The following is a 7,737-nucleotide window of genomic DNA, read 5'->3' as shown; positions in this document are numbered from 1 at the left end:
GCTTTTTTTTTTTTTAGCTTGAGGAGGTCAGATGCCAAACCTACGTCATCCACAAGAATATGTAATTACATTTGAGGAATTTATATAACCAGCATAAGAACTGTGAACTATTTCAGATTATAAACACTGAGATATTTACAAATACTGCTTATTACAAAAAGTGTCCTCACTGCTGGTTTTCCTAAAAAATTACTTTGTCTAGAATGCACAGTTTAAGCAACTCATTTGAATGTACACACATAGTCTAGTATTTATAGCTATAAATATGATAACATTGCATATTCTTCCCTGTCTTTTGTTCATTTGTCAGATACATTTTTAAAATGCAGTGTGCTTTAATCCATGTGCAATAATCAAACCTAAGAAATGCCCTTTGATTGAAAAGTCTCTCTCTCTCTTTCTTTCTCTCTCTCTCTCTCTCTCTCTCTCTCTCTCTCTCTCTCTCTCTGTGAATCAAGCAGCAGGCAATGTGATTGGGTCCCACGTGGCAGCCTTCCGTGCTGCTTGGTTTAATGTATTCAGTGCTGGGTGAGTAGCCCTTTAATCTGTGTGCAGTGTTATCAATGTGTATTCCCTTCAGCCTTTTCTCAGGGAGCAGCGTGATCAGCCTGGCTGCTTGCTGTGAAGATGCTGCAGTGTACAGGCTGAAGCCACACTACTACACAGGGAGTGGGACAGTTCTGTTAGGTCTGTCACTGTTCATGCACTTCAAGAACCTTCTTCCCAGATCACTAAATGACAGGGCATAGGAATTACAAAACATATTTGCTGGCCCTCTTCTGTATTCCATATAAGATTTTGTTCACTTTACAGTGTGCCCAACAAAAAGTTGAAATGCCCATGGCTCTTTGAGCTTCTTAGAAGTCATTTCTATATTATTCAAGGTTGCTACATTGAATTTCACATACCTACAGCTAAGTCTAAAGTTTTGTGAAGCGACACAATATTCTGAATACAAAAGGGATTCTCTCTGTCCTTCCTACAACAAATCAAATGTTTTCCTATTTCGCCCAAGCATTGTGAAATTCTACATCCATCCATCCATCCATCCATCCATTTTCTATACCCGCTTATACCTAATTAGGGTCACGGGGGTCTGCTGGAGCCTATCCCAGCGCACATAGGGTGAAAGGCAGGGGTACACCCTGGACAGGTCGCCAGTCCATCGCAGGGCCACATATAGACAGACAACCACACACACTCACACTCACTCCTATGGGCAATTTAGAATTATCAGTCAACCTGATGTACATGTTTTTGGACCGTGGGAGGAAACTGGAGTACCCAGAGTAAACCCACGCAGGCATGGGCGGAGAACATGCAAACTCCAAACAGAAAGGCCCCTGCCTGTTTGAACCCGGGACTCGAACCCAGGACCTTCTTGCAATTCTACAACAAAGCAAATTCACAATGACCTAAAACCTACAGTTTTAGAACAATTTAGAAACTGTAAATTTGTAACAAGCTTTAGCCAGCTGCTTTTCTTATGGATAAACATACCAGTATACAGTTAGCTTTCCACACATAATTAACATAATATCAAATAATGTTGAATGAAAAAGGTAGACACATGCAGAAATGTGATTCTTAAAACTCTTTATAAGGAAAACCTGTACACCTCATTCATACAATCATCTAACCAGCCAGTGGTGTGGCAGCAGTGCATTGCTCAGAACGTTCACTTCGAATGATGCAATAAAGAAAATACATCCAGTGAGTGGAAGTTCTGCTGATGGAAACCTTCTGTTGATGAGAGAGGTCAACAGAGAATGACCAGACTGGTTCAGAAAGGCTACAGTAACTCAGATAACCATTTTGTACCTTCGTGGTGAGCAGAAATGCATCTTAGAATGCATACCATATCAGACTTTGAGGTGAATTGGGTACAACAGCAGAAGACCAAGTTGGGTTCCACTTCTGTCAGCCAAGAACAGGAAGCTGCAGTTGGCACAGGCTCACCAAAACTGGACAGCTGAAGACTGGAAAAAAAAAACGCAGCCTTGTTTGATTAATCTTGATTTCTGCTGAGACACACAGATGGTAGGGTCAGAATTTGGCACTGACAGCATGAGTCTATGGACCCAACCTGCCTTTAAAAGTCCAGGCTGGTGGAGGTGGTGTAATGGTGTAGGGAATGCTTTCTTGACACACTTTGATTGGTTCATACCAATCAATTGTCGCTTGACTGCTACAACCTGTTTGAGTATTGTTGCTGATAATGTGCACCCCTTTCTGGTCACAATGTACCCATCTTTTCATGCCAACCTTAAGCAATGATACTGCATCATGTCACAGAGAAAAAGTCATCTTAATCTGGTTTTATGAATATGACATGAGTTTAATGTTCTTCTGTGGCCTTCACTGTCATGTAGTGCAGACAGACAGACAGGTTCTCCTAGTGCTCACATGGGATTGCCTTCGGTTCTACGGTGTCCTCCCACCATCTAAAAGCATGCAGGTAGGTGGATTGGCTTCACTAAATTGCCCCAGGTGTGTATTTGTGTGTGCATGTCGCCTTGCCATCCTATCTGGGGTGAATCCTCCCACCTTGCTACAGATTCACAATCCAACAGTAATAAAGATTAAGAGACCAATATGTGCATAAAAAAATAGAGATATTTCAAGGCTTATATAAGGCTTGTATTTACTTTGTAGGTCAGACAGTTTTTATAAAACTTGACATGACATAGCAAATGAATGCACAATATCACAGATCTAAATGAGCAAAAATGTCATATTTATTATCATATGAGCATATCTATCCAAGAATGGGATGATCCCTGCTTCAGAATTCTATTTCAAGGTTCTCAGGCCTGTTCCTGAATTTGTATTAACATATGATCAGTGACATCTTTATCTTTCTTATGAAGCCATTATCTTCCTTAAATTGCACAATACTGAAAAAAAAAAATCCCCTGAGACATAGGACAAAGGTCAGATTCACAGCACAAATGCCACAGCCAAATTTACTCTTGGATTGGCTGTAGCACTATTTGAACACTGTGTTATAAATTATTATATCAATCTAGACACATTCTACACTTACATTAAGGGCATGGACTACATAAAGTTTATATCGGAGATATAATTGAATACAAATATACTATTCGGATTGAACAGGTAATGTGTTTCAAATATAAAACCCTGATTCGATTTGGAGGTGTTCTGTTGGGCTCTTAACTATAAAGTACACAGTAAGACGAAATTTCAGCGGGACCCATGGTACAACATACAGTACATGCATGATGCGCCTACTGCTGACAGGACAGGACAGGACAGGACAGAAAAGCATGCAGGGAGAGGGTAATAGGAAACCAGGGGTAAGTACTCTTGGGGAAGGGGGTTGTGGGGGTTTCAGGAAGAAAATGAATACTTCAACAATATTTAACATTACAGTAAGGACATTGACATTGCACTTAACTTTAATGAGGTCCATAACTCCAGCAGAAATTAAATTTAAAGTGGAAATTAAATCTTAAAGTGACAGTGCGGTATTGGGGTCATGAAGAAAAACAAAAAGAAAGCTTTCCAGGAAGATTGCCTGGGATTGGGATCACTTCAAACACAACAGAAAAGTCAAACAAGCAGGAGATTTTATACTGTGTTTGACTCAAACCAGCTTGAGATTGTCTGAGTTTGAGGGAGTCCATTTACTGAGTCAAATAAACATGACTGTGCACAGCATCAGAAGTAAACAACATAACACTTCTTACCTGTATTTATGAGTTATATATATATATATGCTGTATATATGAGAGAGAGAGAGAGAGAGAGTGTGTGTGTGTGTGTGTGTGTGTATATACAATTTTTAGGTTTAGGGGTTTAGGCAATGATACTTCTGGTTTCAATCCACATACAAATACAGATACAGACATTTAGGGCACAAAACAGATACAGTACAGATGGAGACAGGCATTGCTTTTAAAGCTTTCATTAAATATAAATCTGATAATGTTGGACCCTGAAATACAGCTTATTTCTGTATTTATTTGCATATTCTATGTGCTAAATGTAATAAGTATCATTGTCCAGGAATATACATTGCTCACTAGCTTTTGTGTCTGTCTTTGGGTTCACAATACATAATCAAAGCTGAAGAGATATAATAATACACTAACTAGAAAAAACGAATTCAGTGGTCTCCTATGTTTATATTTCCTATGCAAAAGTAGTATGCTTTCTGAAAGACACTGCATGACCTTGGTGAATAAGAAAATCCTCTTTCTAGGAACAGACACTTCACACATTGATACCGGTCATTATGTACTAAAAATGTGGAAAGGGCCATGGCGAAATCACCACTTAGTTCAGCCCAAACACCCACAATGTTTATATAAGTTCAGCTGGAAACAATTTCTTAAAGAATTCATTCAGCACCAGGTATTTATTCAGTTTGTGTTTTATCATGTCTTCTGTGAAACCATAACAAGATCATGTGAAGCAAATCTGGAACTTCAGGAACAGAGCTCATCACAGCTCTGGAACACACATCCTTAAAACATTAAGCCATGTCATCTGCTCCTGTCTTCTGCTCTTAAATTGTTGACCAATTTGCAGTTTTCTATAGAGGGCTTATTGTCCACAAAAAACGGTATTTAAGTTGTGATCCAAACTGTGAATTTTTAATCCTTTAAAATCCTTAGGTAGAACTAGAGGTCACTTCACAATGTCAGCTTTATTTTTTATGAAGAAATTTATACAAATGTTTGAATCTGGGTCACTGGCTAATTGTTCAGCACTTACAACATGTTTTTTTAATAATTCTACTGATTGCAGTAGGAATTTTGTAATTGCATTGCAGGCTCTCTGCAGACACTGTAGTACTACCGTGGGCAAATAAATTGTCCTTGGTGTATATTTGTAATGAGATTGTGAAACACTTTTTTTCTCGTCTTTGAAGTCGGTAGTAAATGACTACAGAGTTCAAAGAGTTTATCTGTGATATCGATCACCCACATACCCTGTATACAAAAATAAACTGAAAATCAGTCACACACACACAGTCAAATGACAAAACCTTACGCAGAACTGGAACTGGGCTTAAAGACTACTGCGTTTGTGGAGCGATGACATTTCATTTTAGTCAGATGACCTTTTATCATAATAATTCATATAATCTCCTTCCGCTGTGATCTCCTACATGACAGACAGCGAACAAAGAATTCTTTATGTCTCTACAGTTCTCTGGAATGCATCACTTTCTTTCTCAACTTGCAGGCATCATATTAAACCACAAGATAACCACTGTGTTAAAACTAGTGACACATCAATAGCAATAATGGTATCGGTATCTGCCTGATGTTGGGCATATTTATGCATACTAGCAAAAGATGACAACCAACATGATATAATCAATATTGTCACATTATTGAACAGACAAGATGAAATGAGAGAAATCTGGACATGTTTCAGGATTAATTATTGCAATCAGGTCACACTGTGTTCTTTGAAAAAATATCAAAACAGGGAAATACAGCATCATCCTGTACAAAACATCTGTAAAAAAAAAATGATATATATATATATATATATTTTTTTTTTTTTTCAGACAATGCCTACAGTTACAGGTCTTAACCAGTACGTTGTTCATAATGGATACTATTGGAGAAATAAACCTTATTTTTAGACCCCATTCCATTCCATATCTTATACTTTTACATGGGAAACAAATTAAGCATAAATACACACTCGTTATTCACTGCCCCACAGTCTCATCTCAAGTTTTTAACTGAATGGTAATTAGAGCTGGCAGATCTCTATGGACAAAAGAGGCTTAGTAATGAAGAAGGCTTGAGGGCAAACAGGATTTAGCAACATGAGCTCCTCTTTTGTTTTATAGGCACTTTATATCCAGTCCGCTGTATTATCACCATCTTTATGACAGATTGGAAATGGGAATGCACTAGGATTGGTTTAGAGGAGGCGTGGCTTTTGGTAGGGAATTCTGTTAGCTACCAAACTAGACTTATGTGTTAATTAGCAAACAAGTATTTCATTTTCAGGGTTTCTTCCAAATCAAACTAAATTACTGTTGTACAAGTGTAATTAAACAGGGTCACCCTTTTCTTGTTTAAGCTTCTTTTGATCGAATCCTTCTGTTTTTTTTTCCTTCACTACATTTTGGCTACTTTTACAGCAATAAATTAAAGACACTTCATTCTTTCCTGCCAGCCTGATTTTGTTCATCTCACCCCTTTATAATGATCAGTTTCATTCCTTAAAGACAATGTGGTGTTGCACATCAGCCTTATAGGTGCTGTCATTAATGCAATAATAGAATCATTCATTTCAAATCAATTTCAAAGTATAATTGTGCACACACTGTACATTGTAAAGCTTAAACTTTCACATAAAAGTAGCTGTCTCGCTGGCTGATGTTAGCTACCACTGAAGATTGCAGTGGAGTCGAAAGTGTACTAAAGGCATTAGCAGAAATCAAAGTGTTCAAACAACAACACATATTGTTTCAGTCTATAGAGATGTCAGGCTGAACAATATGTCTTAAAGAATAAAGAAAAATGAATTACTAAAGTAAGTGGTTTTCAATGACTAATCCCCGTTCCATGCTGAGTATCGTTTTCTTTGGATGTGGAGTTCTAACTAACTGCAGCATGAATAAACATGCTACACAAAAAATACATGTGCAGGATCTGGAAGATGTATACTTACCTGAGACACATGAGCACATTAGCAGCAAGTAATGTATGGCTGAGCAAATTCAAAAGTCTAAAGCTAGTTAGGAAACTGCTAATGCTAGGTGCATGCTTTTAGGTTAAACAGCATTACCATGTTACTGATCAGCTTGATCAGACTGCGTGGCACTTGTTTCATCCGTTCTTGAGTGACTGTAAAAATCATACACGTTTTTGCATATGGATTTAATACAGTGGCACAAATTCTCCCCACAAAACTTGTATTGTTGTATGTTTTGTTAATGTGATGGGACATTATGTTTGAAAAAATTAGGCCCATTAACAGGATGGAGATTTAAGCCCCTGCAGTGCCATGAGGTCCTTAAGATTGTACTTTGGAATCTCTCCACTCTGGCACTAAGTAAGTAGTCAGATCAAACAGTGCTCTCATTCAAGCATATTGAAATCTATCATAATGCCTGTACAAAAGCAAGTTTCAAATAACAACTAAAAAAAAAAAACTCTTTGCAACACTACCTATTTCATATTTCTGGGACAAGTTTGCACTCTGTTGAGAAAGTGACAATATAAATTATGTTAAAACCAATGGAAATGTATTTTCATGTTTCAAATCCATGGCATTGCCTTCCATTTTGTTCAACAAATAAACTCTATTGTATTCTTTACCTTGTTCTATGAAAAGGCTGTGGCCTCCGGCTTGCAGAAGGTAAAGGTGGATTCTTTGGCGACAAAGGCTGAGGGGAAGAGAGAGAGTGAGAGAGAGAGAGAGAGAGAGAGAGAGAGAGAGACTGCCCAACAGGCGTCTAATCCCTTCTGGACCACTCTGGTCTGACATCTGCATCTCATGTTGCCATGGGGACCATGTTGCTATGAGATCAATCTATTTGTGCCACCGTGGATGGCACTGAGTGCCTTTGTGAAAGCAGTGGGTGGCAGTGAGTCTGGTTAGTGGTACTTGCTTTTATATTCTTTCATTTTTTAATTTCTCAGAAATAGCCACATCTATTCCTTCCTTTTGGTTTATCTGAATTGTTATTTGTGGTCATCGTGGTCTTATTTTGGGTGAATTTGCGCAGTTTAAAGG

Source organism: Hemibagrus wyckioides, linkage group LG25 (genome assembly GCF_019097595.1).
Source record: "Hemibagrus wyckioides isolate EC202008001 linkage group LG25, SWU_Hwy_1.0, whole genome shotgun sequence".
NCBI lineage: Eukaryota > Metazoa > Chordata > Actinopteri > Siluriformes > Bagridae > Hemibagrus > Hemibagrus wyckioides.
The sequence above is the reverse complement of the archived record's forward strand: the minus strand, read 5'-3'. Positions refer to the sequence as shown.